Source organism: Podarcis bocagei, assembly GCF_964188305.1.
Source record: "Podarcis bocagei genome assembly, chromosome: 17".
Taxonomy (NCBI): domain Eukaryota; kingdom Metazoa; phylum Chordata; class Lepidosauria; order Squamata; family Lacertidae; genus Podarcis; species Podarcis bocagei.
In genome coordinates, this window is record NC_138143.1 from 12,761,384 (window position 1) to 12,784,402 (window position 23,019).

Here is a 23,019-nt window from a genome sequence, read left to right on the forward strand (position 1 = left end):
GGATAAGAGAGCAATGCACCGTGCTGAATCATTTGTATGGGCAGCCTGGAGAGAAAACAATGATTGCGTGAGAATGCTAATTCCATGCATCTGAAGCTAACATTTAATTCTGCATCCACATAATGGAGGCTTCATTATGTTAAAGAACAAAAATAAAAACTGAAATTCTGCTCAATTTAATCACATAGTCTTTGTGTGTTGGAAAGTCAATAAAGCAATAGATTTTCCATGCCTTTGGTTGAGCAATGGGAGGGGGAGAAACAATAATTTGCAATAGGCTAAACTAGCAGTGACATGCGAGGCACATAAAGTGTCTCTTAATTTCGTAAAAACATTAATAAGGCAGGCTGCAAGGGAAGGGTGTTTACTCATTTCATTTCCTAGCAATTCATTTTTTCTGATTAAATCACTCCTCAACTATTTTGCCATCCATAGTAGAAAACATACTGGATTAAACTTGTGTGCATTTAAGTGTTTTGCGTTGTTGAGAATCTTGGAACATAGTATTTTCAAAAGAAATAAGACACAGCTCCAGAAGATGTGTAAGGTACAATAGCCTTTTCTGCATAATCTTCTGGGCCAGCCAGCAGACAAAATAAGTTCCTGAAGCCTTTTCTTCACAAAGCAGATTATGTCCCAGATAAGACAGTGATTATGGTTTATGTAAGGTGATACCTTATTGTTTCCTCCAGTGTGTTCATATGTGTTGGGATGGGGGCGTCAGTGGAGAATAGGTAAAGGTGAAGGTAAAGGACCCCTGGATAGATTAAGTCCAGTCAAAGGCGACCATGGGGTTGCGGCGCTCATCTCGTTTTCAGGCCGAGGGAGTCGGTGTTTGCCCACAGACATGTGGCCAGCATGACTAAACCACTTCTGGCACAGTGGAACACCATAATGGAAACCAGAGCGCATGGAAACGCTGTTTACCTTCCTGTCAGAGCAGTACCTATTTATCTACTTGCACTGGTGTGCTTTTGAACTGCTAGGTTGGCAGGAGCTGGGACCGAGCAACGGGAGCTCACCCTGTCGTGGGGATTCAAACCACCAACCTTCTGATCAGCAAGCCCAAGAGGCTCAGTGGTTTAGACCACAGCGCCACCCGTGTCCCTATGGTGGCGGGGAATATTACCAGTTGGGACAGGTTGGATTTTCAAATGCTGGCAGGTACACAAGTCATATAGGCTTGTTCTATTCCTCTTCTAATGCCAGTGATGGAATTTGTGTCCTGCTAACATGCAGGAAGAAAACTGCACTCATCTGTAAGAGGGTTTCTGAGAGCTCACCTACGGCACAGGTGATTCATGCTCAAATCCTCTAAAGCAGGTGTGGATAGCCCCTGGCCCCCCAGATGTTCTTGAACTACAACTCTCATCCCTGCTCATTGGCCATGCTTGCTGGAGTTGATGGGAGTTGTAGTGCAGCAACATCTGGAATCATAGAATTGTGTAGTTGGAAGAGACCATGAGGATCATCTATAGTCCAGCCATTTGCAATACAGTGGTACCTCGGGTTACAGACGCTTCAGGTTACAGACTTCGCTAACCCAGAAATAGTACCTCAGGTTAAGAACTTTGCTTCAGGATGAGAACAGAAATCGTGCGGCGGCGGCACGGCGGTAGCGGGAGACCCCATTAGCTAAAGTGGTACCTCAGGTTAAGAACAGTTTCAGGTTAAGAACCATAGGTGTCAACTTACAGATTTGAAAATAAGGGACCAGCAGCCTCAAAAATAGGGGATCAGCAGCCAAAATAAGGGATTTTAGTCAACCAGCTCCCGAGCCAAAGGCAGAAAACCCAGCCAGCAGACAAACGAAGCCTCAAGTGGTGGTTCCCACAGCGCAGCAACCTGGCAAAGGGATGCAGCAAGGAAAACCACTGTCACCTCTCCACTGGGAAGCGCTGAGCAAAGGCGAGTCCCCAGGCAACGCGCACAAGGCATGCAAGCTCCACCCCCAGTCGTTCTTAGACTCCTTACTGGGTGAGCAACACAGCCAAGCAACACAGTTGGAGCCTCCCTCCACCCTGGCCGGCCGGGAGGGAGGGAGAGGAGCTGTTTCCTTTGAAACCCAGGAAATTTAAGGGACATCATCAATAAGGGACAGCAGCGGGACACAGCGCTGGGATAAGGGACTTTCCCGCCAAATAAGGGACAGTTGACAGCTATGTTAAGAACGGACCTCCAGAACGAATTGAGTTCTTAACCAGAGGTACCACTGTACAGGAATATGTAACTGTCCTATATGGGGATCGAACCTGCAACCTTGGTGTTATTAGCACCACTCTCTAAACCAACTGAGCTACCCCATGGAGGGCCCAAGGTTCTCTGCACCTGACTCTAAAGAACAGTAGCTTATTCTCCGGAATCAAAATAACATTGCTGTAAAGAAATTAGGGTGCATTACCAAATGTACCAGCAGAGTATATCATTCAGAACTTGGCATTTGAAAACGCCTGATTTCTTTTCACACCATTCAAAACGAACTGATCCACTTTACTATCCTTTTCTTCTGGGCTTCAAAAATATAATTCCGACAAGAAAAGCCCCTTTGTAAGGTAAACGGTAGGGCTGCGACAGTATCACAGCTTCGAGAAGTTGAGTTCCATTGAATTTACAGCCTCCGGGGCTCTGAAGTGGCTACGGAAAGACTTTTCAGGGCTTTGTAAAAAAATAATAATGTTAATATAATCACATATTTCAGCACAAAGCTGAAAAGACAGCCCAGCTACCAATGGCAAAATGTATTTTTCTCCTTTGATGTCTGAGGGTTACATGTGAGCAGGTTAAAATGCTCCAGCTTTAAAATTTGAATCCGTGGTTTGCAAAAGCAGATGACCGGAGAACAAAACCTTCGCCCTCCCTTCTCCCTCCCTTCTGCATATCTGATATCGTTATACCCACTCATGTCAATTTTGCTTTTCTTCTCAAGCTAACATAGAATGTGCCACAAGTAGGATTCTGCATTCTCAAAGAAACAGTATTGTACATATATTTTTTAAAGTAGGGCCTGAATCAGAAACTGTATCAAGAGGTACAATTCTGTGGCTGTCATGGAAGGAGTTTGTTTTGAGAATTCTTTAGTTTAATTGGAAGTATAATTCCTCATTTATCTTCAGTTGGACAGAAGGATGAAAGGAGCCTATGAACTTGCCAGGGAACTGATAAGGTTCTTTATTAAGTCATCTTCAGTTGGACAGAGCACTCTTCTTCCCAGGCTGAGAAGAGAATGGTGAGAACAGGTTATTTATTGGGACAGAGTGGTTTTTGCAGCTGTTGTTAAAGTTGCAAAACAACGAAGCACAGGACGGAGCGATGGAGAAATTTCTGAAACAACAATGGGATATCAGCTCCGCCCAAGACATGAGGGATAACAGCAACAACTGGGAGAAAGAAAGACATAATATCTTACAAGGACAGGAAGAAACACCATGGACAGAATAATTGCCACACACAGGAAGAACAAGGAAATAGTCTGAGTTCCTCACTTGTAATTTTATAAATCATTTAATGTGGCAACACAAATAGTTGTTATTAATATTGCAGTTGTTGTATAAAGGATTATTATTATGACCAGAATGCAATGGAAATTAATAAGATTTTGGAACGCAGAAATAGAGCAAATAATCAAGCCATCCATTCTAGCACGTGGGGGGCCACCGGTGGAGTACAGGATCAGGTTTAAGGCGCTGGTTTTAACCTTTAAAGCCCTACGGGACCGCCTCTCCTGGTATGTCCCACAGAGGAACTTACGGTCTTCAAATAAAAACATCTTGGAGATCCTGGGCCACAAGGAGGTTAGGCTGGCCTCAACCAGAACGACAGCATTTTCGGCTGTGGCCCTGATCTGGTGGAACACTCTGTCACAAGAGACTAGGGCCTTGCGGGACTTGACATCTTTCTGCAGGGCCTGCAAGACAAAGCTGTTCCGCCAGGCCTTTGGCCAAGGTACAGTCTGAGCCCCTTCTGCTTCTGTAATCCTCATAGAACTCTAGCCCAATGGTTGCCATTAATTTGATTCTGAATTGATTTTAGAATGTATTTCAATTAATTTACTGTGATTTTATGTAAACAGTGCTATTTTTATTGTTGTTAGCCGCTCTGAGCCCAGCTTTAGCTGGGGAGGGCAGGATATAAATAACATCTTCTTCTTCTTTGTTAAGTTCTGGGTGAACATATCAGACGACACAGCGATTCTTCAAACAGCTCTTGTTTATTCACAGGCCAGAACAGAACTGAACTGAACTGAAGGGTTCAGGCAGCCTGCTTATATAGAGCTCCACTAGAACGCAACAGTAACCACTTTCTGTAACTATCCAATCACTGAACATCACTTTCAATCCCTTATTTGCATATGTGGATCTGAGTGAAAACTATCTACAGTATCCCCCTGCTGGCCCAGGGTGGGAACTTCAGTATATAACCTCCTCCTCCTCCTCCTCCTCCTCCTCCTCCTCCTCCTTCTTCTATAAATTATATAATTCGGTATTTGAACTATTGGTGCTACTAATTGTATTATAAATTGGTATTGTTATAATGAGGCTATTATTAGATTATAATTGAAAACTAATAAAAATATTATTATTATATCAGAGAGAGAGAGAGAGAGAATTCTTATTCTTGCATGCCATTTCAATCTATGAAAGGTGGTGGGTGAGTCTGCATTCCCCTAGGTCCACCTTTGGAACTATCCCCCCCCCAAAAAAATGGGTATCTGTAATCACCCCCAAGTAAATTGCACCATCTAATAGCCAGTTGCTCCAGATCCTATCAGCTTTGGGCTTCTGGAATTGCACAATATACCTGTGGAGGTTGACCAGGACTCCCGCATTGAATAACATTCTGGTTCAGGGCCATGGAAAAGGCTGAGGAGTGAAGTAAGGCAGTACAAATTGAACAGGAGCAGAGAATAATTTAGGGACTGTGTTTGTGCAACTAGTTGGAGTGCTGAATTCCATGAAGAGTTCTAAAGGGAAGCAATTTGGCAACGTATTATGCAGCAAGCCATGAAGATGCTCCTGTCTTTTCAGAGCATGTATTTATCTGAATTGCCTTTGACTTAGCATTCTCTTGGATCACTTGTGAAGTGCTGAGAGCAATATACCCACAGCTGGCACTCGCTGGGTTCTTATATATATTTTTCTATTCCGTTACATTTCCAGTTCACAGGAAACAAAGGTTTGCCGTTAGAAGGAGTCTCTGCCTTTGTACTGGGCTCAGTTACTGCTCCCCTTTCATCACAGGGGCATAATGCAAAGGCAGCCACAGGGATCACAAGAAGCAGCTACAAACCATTAGAAGTAGCAGCTAGCAGAAATCGGGCATTTCTTAAGCAGCTGCTGCTACAGTGTTCATAGTGCAAAAAGAGCAAAGTATGCTTTGGGAAAGGCGCTGGGAATTGTTGAAAGGGATCCCACTCCTTTAATCCAATATGTAATCCAATAAAACACAGCTTTCCTGACAAATTGCATTTCCTCTAGTTAGTGCTATTAGGAAGATCAAAATATGCTTCCGCTGTGGTTTATAGCACATCTCTCGTAGGCCAATTGCCCAGGGAAGAAAAGAGGAAAGAAGCCGTTTGGCACTTCCTCTGTTAGTTTCATACCGTTAAGGACCTTGTGGGTGCCGAACACCCTAAATTCCTGCGTCTGGTAGGTGTTAGAATTTAATTAAGGCTTGGGGTGTTAAAACTGGGGAATAGTCAGGCCTGTGTGAATTAAGCTGTGTGTCTTAGGATGTGTGCTAAAGGTAAAGGTAAAGGGACCTCGGACCATTAGGTCCAGTGGTGGCTGACTCTGGGGTTGCGGCGCTCATCTCGCTTTATTTGCCGAGGGAGCCGTCGTACAGCATCCGGGTCATGTGGCCAGCATGACTAAGCCGCTTCTGGTGAACCAGAGCAGCGCAGGGAAGCACCGTTTACCTTCCCGCCGGAGCGGTACCTATTTATCTACCTGCACTTTGACGTGCTTTAGAACTGCTAGGTTGGCAGGAGCTGGGACCGAGCAACGGGAGCTCACCCCGTCGCGGGGATTCGAACCGCCGACCTTCTGATCGGCAAGTCCTAGGCTCTGTGGTTTAACCCACAGCGCCACCCGCGTCCCCTCTAGGATGTGTGCTAGACACTTCTAATCATTTCATTAAGCCCAGAGGCACTGTCTTGCGCCCAAGATTGGGGGGAACAGTGCGCATCATATGCAGGGATTCAAACTGCCGACCTTCTGATCAGCAAGCCCTAGCCTCAGTGGTTTAGACCACAGTGCCACCCGCGCCCCTTAGGTTGTATATATGTTTAAATAAAAAATTTAAAAGGTAAAGGACCCTTGGACAGTTACGTCCAGTCAAAGTTGACTATGGGGTTGCGGCGCTCATCTTGCTTTCAGGCCGAGGGAGCCGCCATTTGTCCACAGACAGCTTTCCGAGTCATGTGGCCAGCATGACTAAACCACTTCTGGCGCAATAGAACACCTTGATGGAAACCAGAGTGCACAGAAACGCTGTTTACCTTCCCGCCGCAGTGGTACCGATTTATCTACTCGCACTGGCTTTCGAACTGTTAGGTTGGCAGGAGCTGGGACAGAGCGATGGGAGCTCACCCCGTCGTGTGGATTCAAACCTCTGACCTTCCAACTTGCAAGCTCAAGAGGCTCAGTGGCTTAGACCACAGCGCCACCTGCAACCCTATATGTGTAAATAAACCATACATCATAAGCCCCTATACATCAGAGCCCCTATTGCAAGTTGTTTTCCAAAAGGAAACATGAACCCTGGGTGAAGCACCTGGAATCTTGCACCACTCAGAAACTGGGGTGGCACCCAACAATACTTTAGTAGGAATATGTAGATAGAGTTAAGGATAGAACTTTCATTACCATTTCAAAGAATTCTCCAGTTACTTCTTTGGCCCTAGCAGGGCCTTTATTGCATAGCAGTTCTAATGCTGAATGCTTGTCCTGTCAGAACCTACAGTGCAAAAACTCTATGGACAGCTGCTGGGTCATATTCAACTAAGTTTTACTCTGAGTAGACCCATTAAAATTAATAGACTTAGTCATGTTGATTTATTTCAATTTCTAGGAACTGTAGCTCTGTGAGAAACTACAGTTCCCAGGATTTTTTTAGGGAAAGCCGTGTGCTTTACCTATATAGATGTGCTTTAAATGTAGAGCCCCAGTCTCAATTTCTTTTATTATGCCTTTCCAATAACGTCTTATATATATTGAAGCAACAGCAGGCTTTTTAAGTACTTTTGTGTATCAGGAGAACAATGCACCATAAACCTGCAAAAAAAGTAATGGAGACTAAACAAGACATGTCTTGTTCCTTTCTCTAGCCCTCTGTGTTTCCTCAGCGATTTGAATTATCCTTTTTTGGTTGGGGTGGGGAAATGACCAATGTATTCTTGATTTAATAAATGTCTATCAAGTGGTTTGTTTGTTTGTTTGTTTGTTTTTGTCCTTTGGGAAACTCCATGAATCTGTTCAGCTGCTGTAGCCTTCCTGGGAAATTCCCTTTTTTCCACAAAGCGCGGTAGAATGTGTTCTTCCCATAGGAAAGTACTGTTGGATGTCTGTCAAGGCCAAGAAGGATAAAACCTGAATAAGCCATTTCCTTATTTTGATGTAAACTTGGGGCCTTGAGGAGTTGAGCATCTACCAGTCAAGCCTGCTAACTCAGACTCCCACATCTGGGAAAGTGTAAAACTGCATGATTTACTAGAGAATCTGTCTAAAACGCTGTCTACCTTCCCGCTGCAGCGGTACCTATTTATCTACTTGTGTTGGTATGCTTTCGAACTTCTAGGTTGGCAGGAGCTGGGACAGAGCAATGGAAGCTCACCCTGTCAAGCGGATTCGAACCACTGACCTTCCAATTGGCCAGCCCAAAAGGCTCAGTGGTTTAGACCACAGAGCCACCCACTTCCCTTATGGATGGGCCATTAGCAGGGGACAAAGACGAGCGATGACCAATCAAGGAAACCGTCAAAGGGCAAGACTGACAAGCAAGTGGAAGTGCGCCCCCTTCTTTGCTGAGTGCTAATGGGCAGAGGTGATGTCTCTGCTTTGTTTAAGAAATCACCTTGCCAACAAAGGTCCATTTAGTTAAAGCTATGGTTTTCCCAGTAGTGATGTATGGAAGTGAGAGCTGGACCATAAAGAAGGCTGATCACTGAAGAATTGCTGCTTTTGAATTATGGTGCTGGAGGAGACTCTTGAGAGTCCCATGGGCTGCAAGAAGATCAAACCTCTCCATTCTGAAGGAAATCAGCCCTGAGTGCTCACTGGAAGAACAGATCCTGAAGCTGAGGCTCCAGTATTTTGGCCACCTCATGAGAAGAGAAGACTCCCTGGAAAAGACCCTGAAGTTGGGAAAGATGGAGGGCACAAGGAGAAGAGGACGACAGAGGATGAGATGGTTGGACAGTGTTCTTGAAGCTACCAACATGAGTCTGACCAAACTTTGGGAGGCAGTGGAAGACAGGAGTGCCTGGCGTGCTCTGGTCCATGGGGTCATGAAGAGTCGGACATGACAAAATGACTAAACAAAACAACAATGGGCACACGTAAAGGACAGGCTTAAGGCAGTGATTTTCAACCAGTGTGCCATGGCACCCTGGTGTGCCTTGAATGGTATTCAGGGTGCCACTGGGTGCCACTGGCATCTGTCCGTTTTTCCTTTCCTCCCTCCCTCTGATGCCCTCTCTCTCCCAAAGGCTTGCACAGCCATTTGTTGTAGCAGCCCTGGCTAGAAGCTCCCCAGGCGAATGGTGCCTCTGGGGCTGGCCAGGGGGTGCTTCCCAGGCCCCTTGTGGGGCAGTGTGAGGAGACGCCTCTCTTTGGTACAGTGGGGCGGGGGGGGGCTGCTCAGAGATCAGGGGCAGCAGCAGTGGCTGCGAAGAGGACTTCCAAGGTGCGAGGAGAAGAGGCTGAGGGAACACTCCCCAAGGGAGAGTGTTCGAAAAGGGGTGAGAGGCTGTCAGCTCTCCAAGCAAGGGGTGACATAACTTTGCTCCTGAGCCCCACAGAGGTGCTGCAGAAAGAATGGAGCTGGTCAAGGGAGCCATGGACTCAAAAAGGTTGAAAACCTCTAGCTTAGGCTTTCAACTTTTAATACCATAGGCTGGGGGGACGTCCATGTAGTCGGGTAGCAGTGAGAAGGAGAGACAGAACTCCCGGTGAACTGGGGATGACAGAATGGGACGAAGAGACGGCTTTTTGTATGGGGCCAAGATGGCGTCCGGCACTCTTCTTAGCTGCGCCACTGTGCTGTCCGTGCCGGTCGAAACGTCGTCCAGCCTCTTTGGCCCTTTAGCAGAGTGTACACAGCGGTAGAAGCTGCTGCACTGTGTGGGTAATAAATCAGACTGCACGCAGGCTTATCTCCAACAGCCTTTAATCATGTAGAACAACATCATAAATTCAGCCTCAAACACCCGGCGACAACGCGCACATCTCTCGCCTCTCGATCAGAACAGAAAGAGAACTCACACATACAGTAAGATTCCTGTATGTGAAAACGTAGCCACGCCTCATGATGTGAGACGTCACTCAGAACTGTTAACCCTGTAAGTTCTGATTCTCTTCACATTTTGCTGTTCTGTGAATCCACTGCTGCCCTTAAGGGGGAATCCAGACCCTCATAGGTTGTGAATGCTCTGCTATCCCTTCTTCTAGGTACAGGTTGTATATATGTGTGAATAAAACTATGACACTGCAGTGTCTGTTGTGTCTCCTTGCCCCCACAGGGAACACAGACCCTGGGAAAAGTTCCTGCAATCCCTCACTGCTCATGGAGTGGCATGTAACAATATAGTGGTACCTCGGGTTACAAAGACTTTGGGTTACAGACTCTGCTAACCCAGAAGTAGTATCTGGGGTTAAGAACTTTACCTCAGGATAAGAACAGAAATTGTGTGGCGGCGGCAGCAGTGGCAGCGGGAGGCCCCATTAGCTAAAGTGGTGCTTCAGGTTAAGAACAGTTTCAGGTTAAGAACGGACCTCCGGAACAAATTAAGTTCGTAACCAGAGGTACCACTGTATAGAGAACAGATTGAAGTGCTTAAAATGAAAAAAAAATAATGTCTCCAAGGTTTATTTCCCTAAAATGCCACAATTCAGTAATTTGCAGCAACTTGAATCTAGATCATTTGTAAAAATGGAAATTTATGCAGCATAAACATAGCTCCTTGAAGGGCATTTTGTTTTGTAAACATAGCTATTTATCTGAACATTCTCCTTCTCTGATCTGAGCTAATAGGAAAAACATGATTATAAAATGTTGTTTGGGTGTTTTGCTGCCTGAGTTGAACTAGAAAATACCCCCCTCCAACCATGCGCTCACTTGGGAGTAGGTCCCATTGAATTAAATGGGACTTACTTCAGAATAGGCCTGCGTAGGATTGAATGGTTTGTTTGTTTATTTGGAATATTTATAAATTGTTAAACATTATTATTATTATTATTATTATTATTATTATTATTATTATTATTATTTTATTAAGAGAATTTCATTTATAAAAAACTAGAGTGAGGGGGGAAAGAGAGTGAGAAAAATGGGGGGGGGGACTTTGACACGACAAAATGCCATAGTGGCATGCAATGATAAAACAATCAAAACACCACAGTTAAAAAGAGATAAAAGAAATGAGATACGGCTTCTGAGTTAACTCATCCTACTGAGAAAGCCTGTAAAAGCAAAAACAAAAAGTTTTTAGCATCTGATAGCCCGTCAGAGTCTGTTCAATTTCAGCAAAGGTTAGTGAATTTATAAACCTCCCTCCAATATAAAAGTCCGGGGATGGTGTACAATTTAAAGTACAGTAATGGGAACAAATACAATAAAACTAAATGGGGGGGGGGGAATCAACACAGCCTCAAGGAATTTTAGAGACGGGGTGGGGTGGGGTGGGGGAATAGGGTTGAGAAAGTGGAACCATGTAGTATGTGAGACTACTCAAGTTTCACTAGCAAACAACTGTGATATAGCATCTAAATTGGCCCAAACTTCTGGTTCAAAAAACCTCTGGCACATTTAAACTTCCAAGCAAAGGTGAAAAGGATTGTGCTGGACCCAAGTGAAGCTTGTGAACCAGGAAGTTAAAATCTTTCCTCTGCCAAGAACTCAAGAGGGTGATTTCCAATGAGCCATCTTCCCCCAGCTTCCTCTAGTCTGCAAGATGAAGGTAACAGACTGACCTACCTTGCAGGGATGTTGTAAAGATTCCTAAAATATCTTATGCAAATCTCTTTGAACACTCAGGAAGCGTTATGCAAATATGAAGGATAACTGTGCTCAAAGCCTCATCTTTTGCATTCACATCTGTATCCAAGATTTACTACTTGAGTCCTAACTGGGCTCAAATTTAGCCCTGATAATAAATACCCACACTACCAAATAAGGGGAGGAAAGTGGTCGGATAATAAATCTGCCAGACCAGAACTTATGAGGAGCCAACAGCCCTGCTTGCTGCTGCAACTGCTCTTTTTAAGGCGTCTTGCTCAGAACTTCCAGGAGGTTCATGCGCCAAGTCTGTACATAAAAATAAGAGAGCCACACAATACGTATTTTTAAATAATTGTAAAGCACCGCGTACATTAAATATGAGTGAGAAGCATTTTACACTTTCCAAAACGAATGCATTTGACTTTTCCTTCAAATATAATATCATTATCATCTTCTCGTGCAAAGTTGTTTTACAGGAAAAGCAAACTCTCTTTTGACTCTAGCAGAAAAAGCTCCTTCCTCCCTCACTGCAAATTCTCTCACAATTTTTGTTCTCTCCCTTTCTACCACCCATCCCCCTCATGTGCTGACATTTTTTTAGGATAGGTTTTTGTTTTGTTTTGTTTTTACTGGGAGCAGTGGGGGGGGGGTGAAACTGTTATTAGTGAGATTGTTGCAATTTTTTAAAAACAAAACAAAATTAATTAATTAATTAAATGCAAATTAAATAAATGCATATAACTAGTTCCTGAAAGAACAAAGCCTTTCAACTGCTTTAGAGTAGGTCCACTTCTTTAGACAGAATGTAGCAGGGTTGCTGCATTGTTGATGTGGTGAAGGCATAGCTGTCAACTGTCCCTTATTTGGTGGGAAACTCCCTTATCCCAGCGCCGTGTCCTGCTGCTGTCCCTTATTGATGATGTCCCTTAAATTTCCTGGGTTTCAAAGGAAGCAGCTCCTCTCCCTCCCTCCCTGCTGGCCAGGGAGGAGGGAGGCTCCAACTGTGTTGCTTGGCTGTGTTGCTCACCCAATAAGGAGTCTAAGAACGACTGGGGGGGGTGGAGCTTGCATGCCTTGTGCCGATCAAATCAGCCGCGTTGCCGGGGGACTTGCCTTTGCTCAACGCTTCCCAGCGGAGAGGTGATGGTGGTTTTCCTTGCTGCATCCCCTTTGCCGGGTTGCTGCGCTGTGGGAACCACCGCTTGAGGCTTTGTTTGGCTGCTGGCTGGGCTTTCTGCCTTTGGCTTGGAGGGGCTCAGAAGCTGAACATACCTGTGCCCAGAAAATCCCTTATTTTGGCTGCTGATCCCTTATTTTCGAGCCTGCTGGTCCCTTATTTTCAAATCTGTAAGTTGACAGCTATGGGTGAAGGAAGTAGATGCCCTGCATTGGCTCCCATACCACTATGACCAAACCAAATCCAAAAAACTTTATTGTACTAGCCATTGGCCATGTCAAATCTGAAAAAGAGATACAAGCAAAAGGGGTGTTGTGCCACAAATACGGTAATAGTTTCTATTTAGATCTCTGTGTCTCCCTTACAGTTCACTGCTATATTGTCCAGAGTCTTCTTGTTATGTACTGAAGTTTTCACCCTGGGCCAGCAGGGGATACTGTAGATAGTTTTCACTCAGGTCCACATTGCAAATAAGGGATTGAAAGTGATGTTCAGTGATTGGATAGTTACAGAAAGTGGTTACTGTTGCGTTGTAGTGGCGCTCTATATAAGCAGGCTGGCTGAACCCTTCAGTTGAGTTCTGTTCTGGCCTGTGAATAAACAAGAGCTGTTTTAAGAATCCCCGTGTCGTCTGATATGTTCACCCACAACTTAACACTTCTTTCTGATCTTTTTGGCCACCAAAGCAAAAAGGGCGACTTTATGAGTCACTGAAGCGTTTACATCGCTAAGAAGTCATAGGACCTTCTCTGCCAGGGAGAGACATTTCTCCTGTGTGGATGGTAAGGTGAGAAGTTGCCTCCTGGGTCCAATGTATAGTGGTCAATATAGTAAACAGTGCAAGATGTCTTTCACCTGTGGTTGCCCACAAATACAGAGTCTGTCTCCGTACGGTACCTTGTTATATCGTCCATCTAGGACGGCAGAGGGCATAACTTGGAAATGCAGCTCAGTAAAAGCAAATCTTATTGAGGCTGGCTGGAAATTGGCTCCAAAAAGGATTGTTTTTAGAAGGGGGAACCAAGGAGAGCATTATTTGATCGCTTTAAGATCACATAGTGATTCTGTCCAGTGGCACCAATCCCTTAATTGTCGTTTGTATGACCAAATAACAATAGATGTTTCGTCTATTGGTCATTTACTCCAAAGGGGACTGCGGATCTTGGCACACAATAGATCATAGAATCATAGAATCATAGAGTTGGAAGAGACCACAAGGGCCATCGAGTCCAACCCCCTGCCAAGCAGGAAACACCATCAGAGCACTCCTGACATATGGTTGTCAAGCCTCTGCTTAAAGACCTCCAAAGAAGGAGACTCCACCACACTCCTTGGCAGCAAATTCCACTGTCGAATGGAATTCGAAGCCAGATGACTGGCTTAAGCAGCGTTCAGTATTGTCAGGAAGGTGAACAAATAGAGAAATCACAAGGCCACATGGATCTGGAGACCTTCTGCAAGGAGACAATACTAAGCTAGATGGCCAGTGGTCTACTTTGGTAGAAGATAGTTTGCTGTGGTTGCACTATATCAGAGGAGGGTTCTCCAACAGACAAAAGTGTGTGTGTGTGTGTGTGTGTGTGTGTGTGACAGGAGAGTGGAAGAGATTTTTTTCTCTGGAAGTCTTGGCCACAAAGTCAAAGTACAGTGGTACCTCGGCTTAAGTACTTAATTCGTTCTGGAGGTCTGTTCTTAACCTGAAACTGTTCTTAACCTGAAGCACCACTTTAGCCAATGGGGCCTCCTGGTGCCGCCGCGCCGCTGGAGCACAATTTCTGTTCTCATCCTGAAGCAAAGTTCTTAACCCGAGGTACTATTTCTGGGTTAGCTGAGTCTGTAACCTGAAGCGTATGTAACCCAAGGTACCACTGTAAATGGTGCTGAAATTCTGACCTGCCATGGTGAGAGAGCTTTAACTGATGGAAGACAAAGGTTGAGCTATCAGGACAGCGTTGGCTGGAAGATAGTTTCTCTAAGGCAAGGCGGGGCACCGGGTTTTGCGAGAGGCCTTTGATATTCATTTTGCAAATGGCTTTGTCTGAGTCAAGCATGAGGACTATCAAAGTTCGCACATCAAAATGGAAACAGCGCAGCACAATACTGCTTCAGCTGTGTGAGCTTTTCCCGTAACTGCAGGGGGTCCTTGAGGTTCACAACATCTGAATATGTTAAAAAGGATGATTAGCAGTGGCTGATTCACACAATCATTTCCCTGCCACCAAATGATTTCCAAGTGGTTTCCTTGCAGTGATCAGTTAATGCATGTTTTTTTAGCCCTCGCTGGGAAGGTAGCTGGGCAACTGAGGCCACTTACGGCTCGCATTGTTCTATCCCCTGCTCAATTCTCATGTACGCTTCTGAACAGTATGACTTGATGTAGTTATGTAGCCAGAACTCAACAAGAAAGAACAGAACATACATGCTTGAGTAGGGGAAGGAACTATAAGGGACAGATTGTCAAATGCAGGAGTTTTGAAAGAGTCAGAACCTTGTTGTTCACACAACTGGAGAACACTCTGGCTTGCCTTTCTTTTGAATTATCTAACAAGTACAAATAGCAAAAAAAAATATGCTAATTTGTATTGTTACATGTCACCCCAATCTCTGAGTGGTGTGAAATTCCAGGGTTCCAGGCACTTACCCAGAGTTCACGTTTCTTTGGGAAATGAGTCACAGCAGAGATGGTGGTGTCTTTATTTACACATATATACAACCTGAGCCTGCGATGGAGGAGTTCAAAGCATCAAACTCCAAGCGAACTTTGTGTATTCCATTGCTCAAGCAATGGATTCCAAACTGTCAGCCCTCATTGTGCTCTGACCCCTCTCTTTCCACGTTTAACAAACTAATTTTCTCCAGCTTGCATCACACACACACCCAACTGCTATTCTGAAACTCCCTCCTCAAAACTCTGGCATCTTTTTTCTGCTAAATACTCAGAGTTCAGGGTGGGGCTCCACCCATTTGCTGGTTGGCACAGAATCTTTGCTCTGCTGATAGCCTATCTCTTTGTTTTTGTTCCCTGCTAATGGCCCATCTTTATTATCATGCTGGTTCCTGGCTTCCCCTTTAACATGCTAAATCCAGTGCCTGGCACCCAGGAATTATAAAGCGAACCCAGGCGCCCCACAAACTAATAACAGTGGGTTGTGTGTGTGTGTTTTTTTAACCAATTCATATTCATTCATTTTGGCTCAAGCTTCACAAAGCCAAGAAACTGGAAGAAAAGCTGTGTTTTTTTTACACACCCCACAGCAAACAGGGATGTTGGGAAATGTCACAAATGATGTTCTCACAAGCTGCCCTCCACGCACCCAGACTTCTTGATCTTTCTTTTTTTTTTTAGTTAAATTTTTATTATTTTCTTTAGATATTCTTTTTCTAACCATTCTTATTATTACCATATGTTCCCTTTGACTCTGCCGAGTCTTGACTTCCATCCCTCCCTGCAATTGGTATATTAATCACATCTTATTGCGTACATTTTTCTTGTATCACTACTGTTTTACATTGAAGGTATTATTCCAGTCCAGCTAGTGTCTTTAAATTTTTACAGTTCTCCTTTAAATATTCAATAAATTTACTCAATTGGTCTTGCATCTCTGGTCTTCTTGATCAGACTTCTTGATCTTTCAGGGCCAAAACTCACAATTGGAGGAGCATACATAGTTCATGTTGGGCAGGCCATAGACCTGGGCAGGCCGCATAATAATAAATTTCATTTCTTTACAGGTCAAATTGGTTTACAGCACATTAAAACATCAAATAAAACAATCCAGGATAAAACATTACTGAAGAAAGTCAAATATAAAGTATGCATTCAAAGTAACTAATTAACAGGAAACTAAAATCTTAACGATTTCAAAATAAAACATTACAGAGGAGGTCAGCTACAGGATGCACATTTACCACAGCAAAGTTAAGGGAAAAATATTTGCATTTGAAAAGAAAACATTACTAATGGAAGTCAAATATAAAATGCACATTTAAACAGCACAACTAGCAAGAGAATAAAATATTATCATAAGCATATGTTTAAGAAGTGGGTCCTGAGGACCTTAAATTACAATCTGGACAAAATTGGTGAAGCAGCAAAGTTTATTTAACATAATACATTCTTGCAAGAGCGGGTGTCTAAAGTAGGCACACCCCAGCTTTGGAAAAACATGAGCTTATATTCCCTATACTCAAAGCACAGTTCCTTCCCTTGCCTCCCTATTGGCTGGATACTATGAGGTTTGCAGCCTATCACAACCACCTAATTTCCCTACTAACATCCCCGCCTATGTTTTGTTGTTGTTGTTTAGTCGTGTCCGACTCTTTGTGACCCCATGGACCAGAGCACGCAAGGAACTCCTGTCTTCCACTGCCTCCCAAAGTTTGGTCAGACTCATGCTGGTAGCTTCGCGAACACTGTCCAGCCATCTCGTCCTCTGTCGTCCCCTTCTCCTTGTGCCCTCCATCTTTCCCAACATCAGGGTCTTTTCCAGGGAGTCTTCTCTTCTCATGAGGTGGCCAAAGTCTTGGAGTCTCAGCTTCAGGATCTGTCCTTCCAGTGAGCACTCAGGGCTGATTTCCTTAAGAATGGATAGGTTTGATCTTCTTGCAGTCCATGGGACTCTCAAGAGTCTCCTCCAGCACCATAATTCAAAAGCATCAATTCTTCGGCGATCAGCCTTCTTTATGGTCCAGCTCTCACTTCCATACATCACTACTGGGAAAGCCATAGCTTTAACTATACAGACCTTTGTTGGCAAGGTGATGTCTCTGCTTTTTAACATCTCCCATTACCCTTATTTCAGCCCCCCCTACCCTTATTTATTATCTCCCTTATTTGGTCTATGTTCCTAGGCAGTCACTTACTAAGCTGAGCAAAATACCCCACATCCTGACCACAAGCTCTAAATATCTCCAGTTGTCTGGACCAGAGGCAGAGCTAGGTGTTCCGGCACCTGGAGCCACGCACATGCTGTGTACCTGGGGATGGGGCGAGCGTCCCAGGGAGCGGGGCAGCGATGTCATCCCGCCCCTCAGGGATGACACCTGGGGTGGACCGCTGTGGCGACCACACAGGGTCCCCGGATGTTTCACCGTCTATTGATCCCTGTGCCACCACTTTGTTCCTCGCTGCCATCACCCAGGCCCTACCTGGCACAATACTGAGTCCAGTCAGGGTTAAATTGGAACATAAACTTTTGTTTATTTATTGCAGTTTAACAAGCTTCGGGTTTCATAAACGGTATCGGTCAATTACAAACATGGGGTGCCTATCCAGACCTATAACTTCCGCTATCTGCTCTCACTCAATAAACCACCTCTCAGATATTTAATTGTCTTCCTAAAGTAAAGGTAAAGGGACCCCTGACTATTAGGTCCAGTCGTGACCAACTCTGGGGTTGCTGCGCTCATCTCGCTTTATTGGCTGAGGGAGCCGGCGTACAGATTCCGGGTCATGTGGCCAGCATGACTGAGCCGCTTCTGGCGAACCAGAGCAGCACACAGAAATGCCGCCAGAGCAGTACCTATTTATCTACCTGCACTTTGACATGCTTTCGAACTGCTAGGTTGGCAGGAGCAGGGGCCGAGCAACGGTAGCTCACCCCATCGCAGGGATTCGAACCGCCAACCTTCTGATCAGCAAGCCCTAGGCTCTGTAGTTTAACCCACAGTGCCACCTGCGTCTCACTTGTCTTCCTAGCACCTAACTATTCCTGACTCAGCTTATTTCGCTACACTAACTCAACCTACCCACAGACTCTATCCCAATTCACTCCCACTCCAACCAATCACCCAACTCCCAACAAACTCCTCTCTTCGCCCCTCCCAGAGCTGGTTTTATAGTCCCTCTGACTCCACCCCCGGGTTCTGATTGGGTAACTTGTTTAACTATTTCACCTTCAGCACTCTCATATGTTAACGTCTCAACCGCACCCACCGCACCCCTTTCCTCCGCCAGTGGTCTGGACTGCTGATATTTGTCTAACTGTTGCATTTGTGGTTTTTGTGAAAAAGCAACAGCTTCATTTCTCACATAGAGCATATCTACTCCTGTTGCAGCAAATCCTGTCTATGGTGGTTCAGGCAGCCAAGATGGCCTCTTCAGCAGCCTCAGCTTTTGGAGCTGGAGTCAGTCCAGGCCCCACCCTCCCAGGCCAGGTGGGAAAAGGCCTGCGAGGCAGGGAGCAGGTACCCCCAGAACTCATGACCAAGATTTGACATCAGGAAGACTGCAGTGCAAATCCCACAACCCAATAGGATGCCTTTTAAATATTTAGGTTTGTTTTTGAATAAAGTCGGGTTGCCATATTTCTAAAGGTGAAAATCCAGATACAAAGTTGTTGAGCTCCCCCTCTCCTGGACTTCTAACATGGGTTACTGTTACGGAAATTACCGGGGGGGGGGCACATCTTTAAAGTTGTTAAATGATACAAATATTATGCCTTTCAACTTGACAGCTCAGGGAAGTTACCTAACTTTAAAATAATATAAAATCAACTCCTTGTCAGTTTCCTCCATTCCAAAGCTATTTTCCCCTTGAAAAAGGACTCCAGGAAGTTCCCAGAGGTGACAATTGCTGGGCTCATTGTTAGCCAAGGGAAGCCAAATCTCATAACCTGACTTGCCTCAGGCTCCAGACATGCAAAGGAAGTTCTATTGTACTTTTGGGTGGTGGGCACTTAAGACATATTTGTCTATGCCAATCTTATACCTGAGTCTTGCCCTGCCATGTCTGCTTATGCTAATCTTGTATCAAGGACATGTTTACCAAAGTTAACCCCTCCCCTTTCATGACATGTCAGTGAGGTAGCAATGATGTAGCAATGATGCTGTACGAACTGTATTCTGGGATATGATGGGAAAGTTTTAAAAGTCTTTGTCACCCCATCCTTGGGGTTCAGATTTGCTCTTTGAACCTATTGCTCAATAAACTTTGGTCTACAGCTATTTGCTCCGGTTGGCTGGAATCCTTCCTTTATTCCACAGGGACCCGTGGGCTCTGCCCGACGAGCTGGGTGACTGAGCAGCCTAACACCTAGATTTTTCCGTAACAGTTACCGTATGTCCGGATTTCCCCGGACATCCCAGTGATTTCTGCCAGGAGACTACTTCCGACTGCCATATTCCAGTTATGTCCAGGAAATTCCAGACATATGGCAACCCTAGAATAAAGCATCTTCAGGTTTGGGCAAGAAATAAACCCAAATATAAAAATGTTTGTTCTACTGCTTCTGGTTTAAAAATAGGGTTGGATGGAATTGCACGTAATATTTTATATTTATAATAAGCCTGCTTCAATCACTGCATTTCCTTTGCAGGGGTATTTATATTTAACACTGTGCCTCTCAAATAAAATGAGCTCCTGAAAGAACAACAGGCATCCTTCAGCTAAGTCCCACTGAAATTAATCTACACTACCCATGCTTATTAACATCAGCGGGTCTCCTTAGAGCAGGACTAGCACTGAATTCTATACAACCTTCCCACCCTGTCAAAATGTGCGGTTTTCTGTACATATTCTACTGCTGTCCATTACGATGACAGCCCCGGGGAGTGGAGGAGGCAGCCATTTTGAATTCTCCCAAATTCAAAAACAGCTAAAATAGACCTTTGAGGGGGAAACAAAATGGCTGCCACTCCATTTCACCCGATGGAGTAAATATAACATTCTCAACTTTGCTCCCTTTCCCCTACCTCCTGCTTTTTTTCAACCCTCCCTTGCATACAAATGAGCTCCATTTTCACGCCTCTGTTATTGTTCAGCTCCCTTTGCACACACACCTGTAACAGTCCCTATTTTCCAGGGCCGTCCCTGATTTTAGAGGAGCCGTCCCAGTTTCTGATTTGATCCTGGAATGTCCCACTTTTCCTTAGGACGTCCCTATTTTCATTGGAGAAATGTTTTGTTGTTTTTTTAAAAAAAGATATTTATTAAAGTTTTTTTAAATATAACAATGAAAATGAAAAATAAAAAGAAACAAAATACAACATAAAAACAGTTAAAAAACAAATAATTTTCCATAACATATCTTCCTTACACTTATTTCCCCAGACCTCCTCATACCTCCCTTCTTTGTATTCCACTTCAATTTGTTAGTTCAGCAAATCCTTACCATTAAGCTTTTACCCATTTGTTCACTGGAGAAATGTTGGAGGGTATGGTAGGATGTCCTTGGATGGATCTAGACACATCAAAAAAGCAATTCAGTTAAACGTGTTGTAAACTTCATAAAGAGAAATCTCATTGGCAAAAGATGGCGCCCCACATTGCCATCTGGTGTTATAACATATATAAAGCATTTGTTTTCTTTACCACTGCAGGTGAGTCCCCTATTTACATTGAAGAAATGTCGGAGGGTACGGAGTTATCCGACCCCCAAGCCATCTGAAGGCAATCATGTATAGGGAAGTTTTTTAAAAAATGCTTATTTAGTTTTTTTAAAAAATGCTATAGATATGTTGGAAGCTGGGGCGACTCAGTCAAGAGTGAGGCTGTAGTAGGAGTACGGTAGATGTTTTAAACAAGGTTTGAGTACAGTGAGAATGTTGTTGGGAAAGGTTTTGTTTTGTTACATTTCTGTGCTATACCCAGCTCTGCACATTCTCTTTGCTAAAACCGTTTTTTTTAAAAAAAAAAACTTCTCAGTGTTCCTTCCTTCCCAAACTATTGAGATGTCTCGCACTGTTTTAAACCACCACTTTCTCCTCTCTCCGTGTCCCTCCCTTCTCACTCCCATTTCACGGCCACTGCTCTTGTGCAACCTGCCGTCTGTTTTGCTTTCCTCGCCTGCTCTGACTTCGTGCAAATTCAGGATTGTGCTACAGCACTACAGATCCTCCAATAGGGGCTGCTCACTGATGTCATGCAAATCCAGGATTGTGATGTGGCACCACAAATCCCCCAATGGGGAATGCATGACGACACCCTTACATTTTTATTATATGTAAGATATAATAGCTGGGGCAGTATGTTTGCAGTTGTCTGTCACTTTACGCAACGTTATGTCGAGTACTAAATTTATTAAACTACCATATGAAAATAGAGACTAATAATGCAACTTTGAGATAAATACAATTTTGTACACGCATGCTTTCACATCATTTTTAATGATTCCCTGAGTAAGCATTAAAAACATTTCACCCTCTGTAGACATGCATTATATTAACACAGGCTATTAAAAGCAAAATGGAGGGGGGAATTATTTAGACTTTTTGGTGCTAAAACAATAGCATTTTAACTGATGTAGACATTCGGAGCTGAAAGGCAATATTTTTTCTGAGTTTGAGCATCTGCAGGGGATTGAATATATCATAATGATGAAAACCTCTGAGTATGACAAGTAAGTAGCAAATCTCTTATGCTTTGAATTTTCTGTATTGCTTTCTTCCTTGGGAAAAATGCTGATTGTTTTTCATGCATTTCCTCCTTCCATTATTGTTACTTATGGTAGAAAGGGTTTGTCAAAATGTTATCCTATAAGTTTTTGTTCTTTTGAGGTGAAGGCATCTGTGTACCTGAAGCAGCCACATTCTGAGAGCAAGGTGAATTTTAGGATGACCACAGGTTGCCCCTGAAATTTTGAGACAGTCACTTTATCTTCACCCATGTACGTAACAGAATCTTTGAAAGGCTGGCTGAAGCTTTAGCTCCTGCACGGAGAGGCAAATAAAATGTAGCACAGTAGCAAACAAGCTATTAAGTTGTTTGGAACTATTCTTCAGGCCGAGTGTTAAACAAATGCAAAATGGGGAGGTGGGAGTTGGAAGGAGCTGGGCATAATGGAAAAGCTCCAAAGCCGGCAGTCTTAAGGTAAAAGGCAGGATATGTTTTGCAGCAAATTTCTAGGCATGGTTGACTCAGAAGTCCCACTGTATTCAACAGTGCTAATTGAGGATTGCAGCCTTAATTATGTTAGATTGTCCTGGGTACAAAATAGATTTCAGGTTGCACCGATGGCTGCTAGGACAAAGGAATGCTACGACTGTGCATGCTTTCACCGTATAAAAGCCAGATTGTATTTGGATCCCCTCTGCCTTCAGAGGAATTAAGTTCTCCTCTGCTTAATGCTGGAAGCAGACATAAACAACACTCGTCATTTGTATTTTCAAAGGGAAACAGCCATGAGTTCTGGCAGGACCATGGAAGGAGGGAATGTGTACACACACACACACACACACCGCATTCTCAACACTGATTTGGGTAGCTGTGGCTGTTGTTTACAAATCTAAAAGGATTTGTGTGGACTTAGAGACGTTTTGCATCACCTGGGCCACTTCCAGACTGTTGCTATTTTGTGAGTAGGTTTCAGTAACATATCGGCATATCAGGTTGCACAATTCAAGTGGATTTGATCCCCGTTTTCATAGTAATCACAACCAGCAGCAGCAGGCTTTCTGCAGTAAGGACATGAACTATAAAATGTGGGGATAACAATTGCTTAATGCGGCATCTTATGAATTTCCGTCAAACAGGTCAGAATAGATGCTCAATAAACAGGTAATCTGGAAATACTTTCCTTTATATAGTACCAGCGGTTGGGCTTTTCCACTGTGTTCAGTTGTTTGCAAATAGAAGCTGTAAAAACGAGGCGAAATGAAAGATATGAGATCAAACGAGGGCCAATTTATTG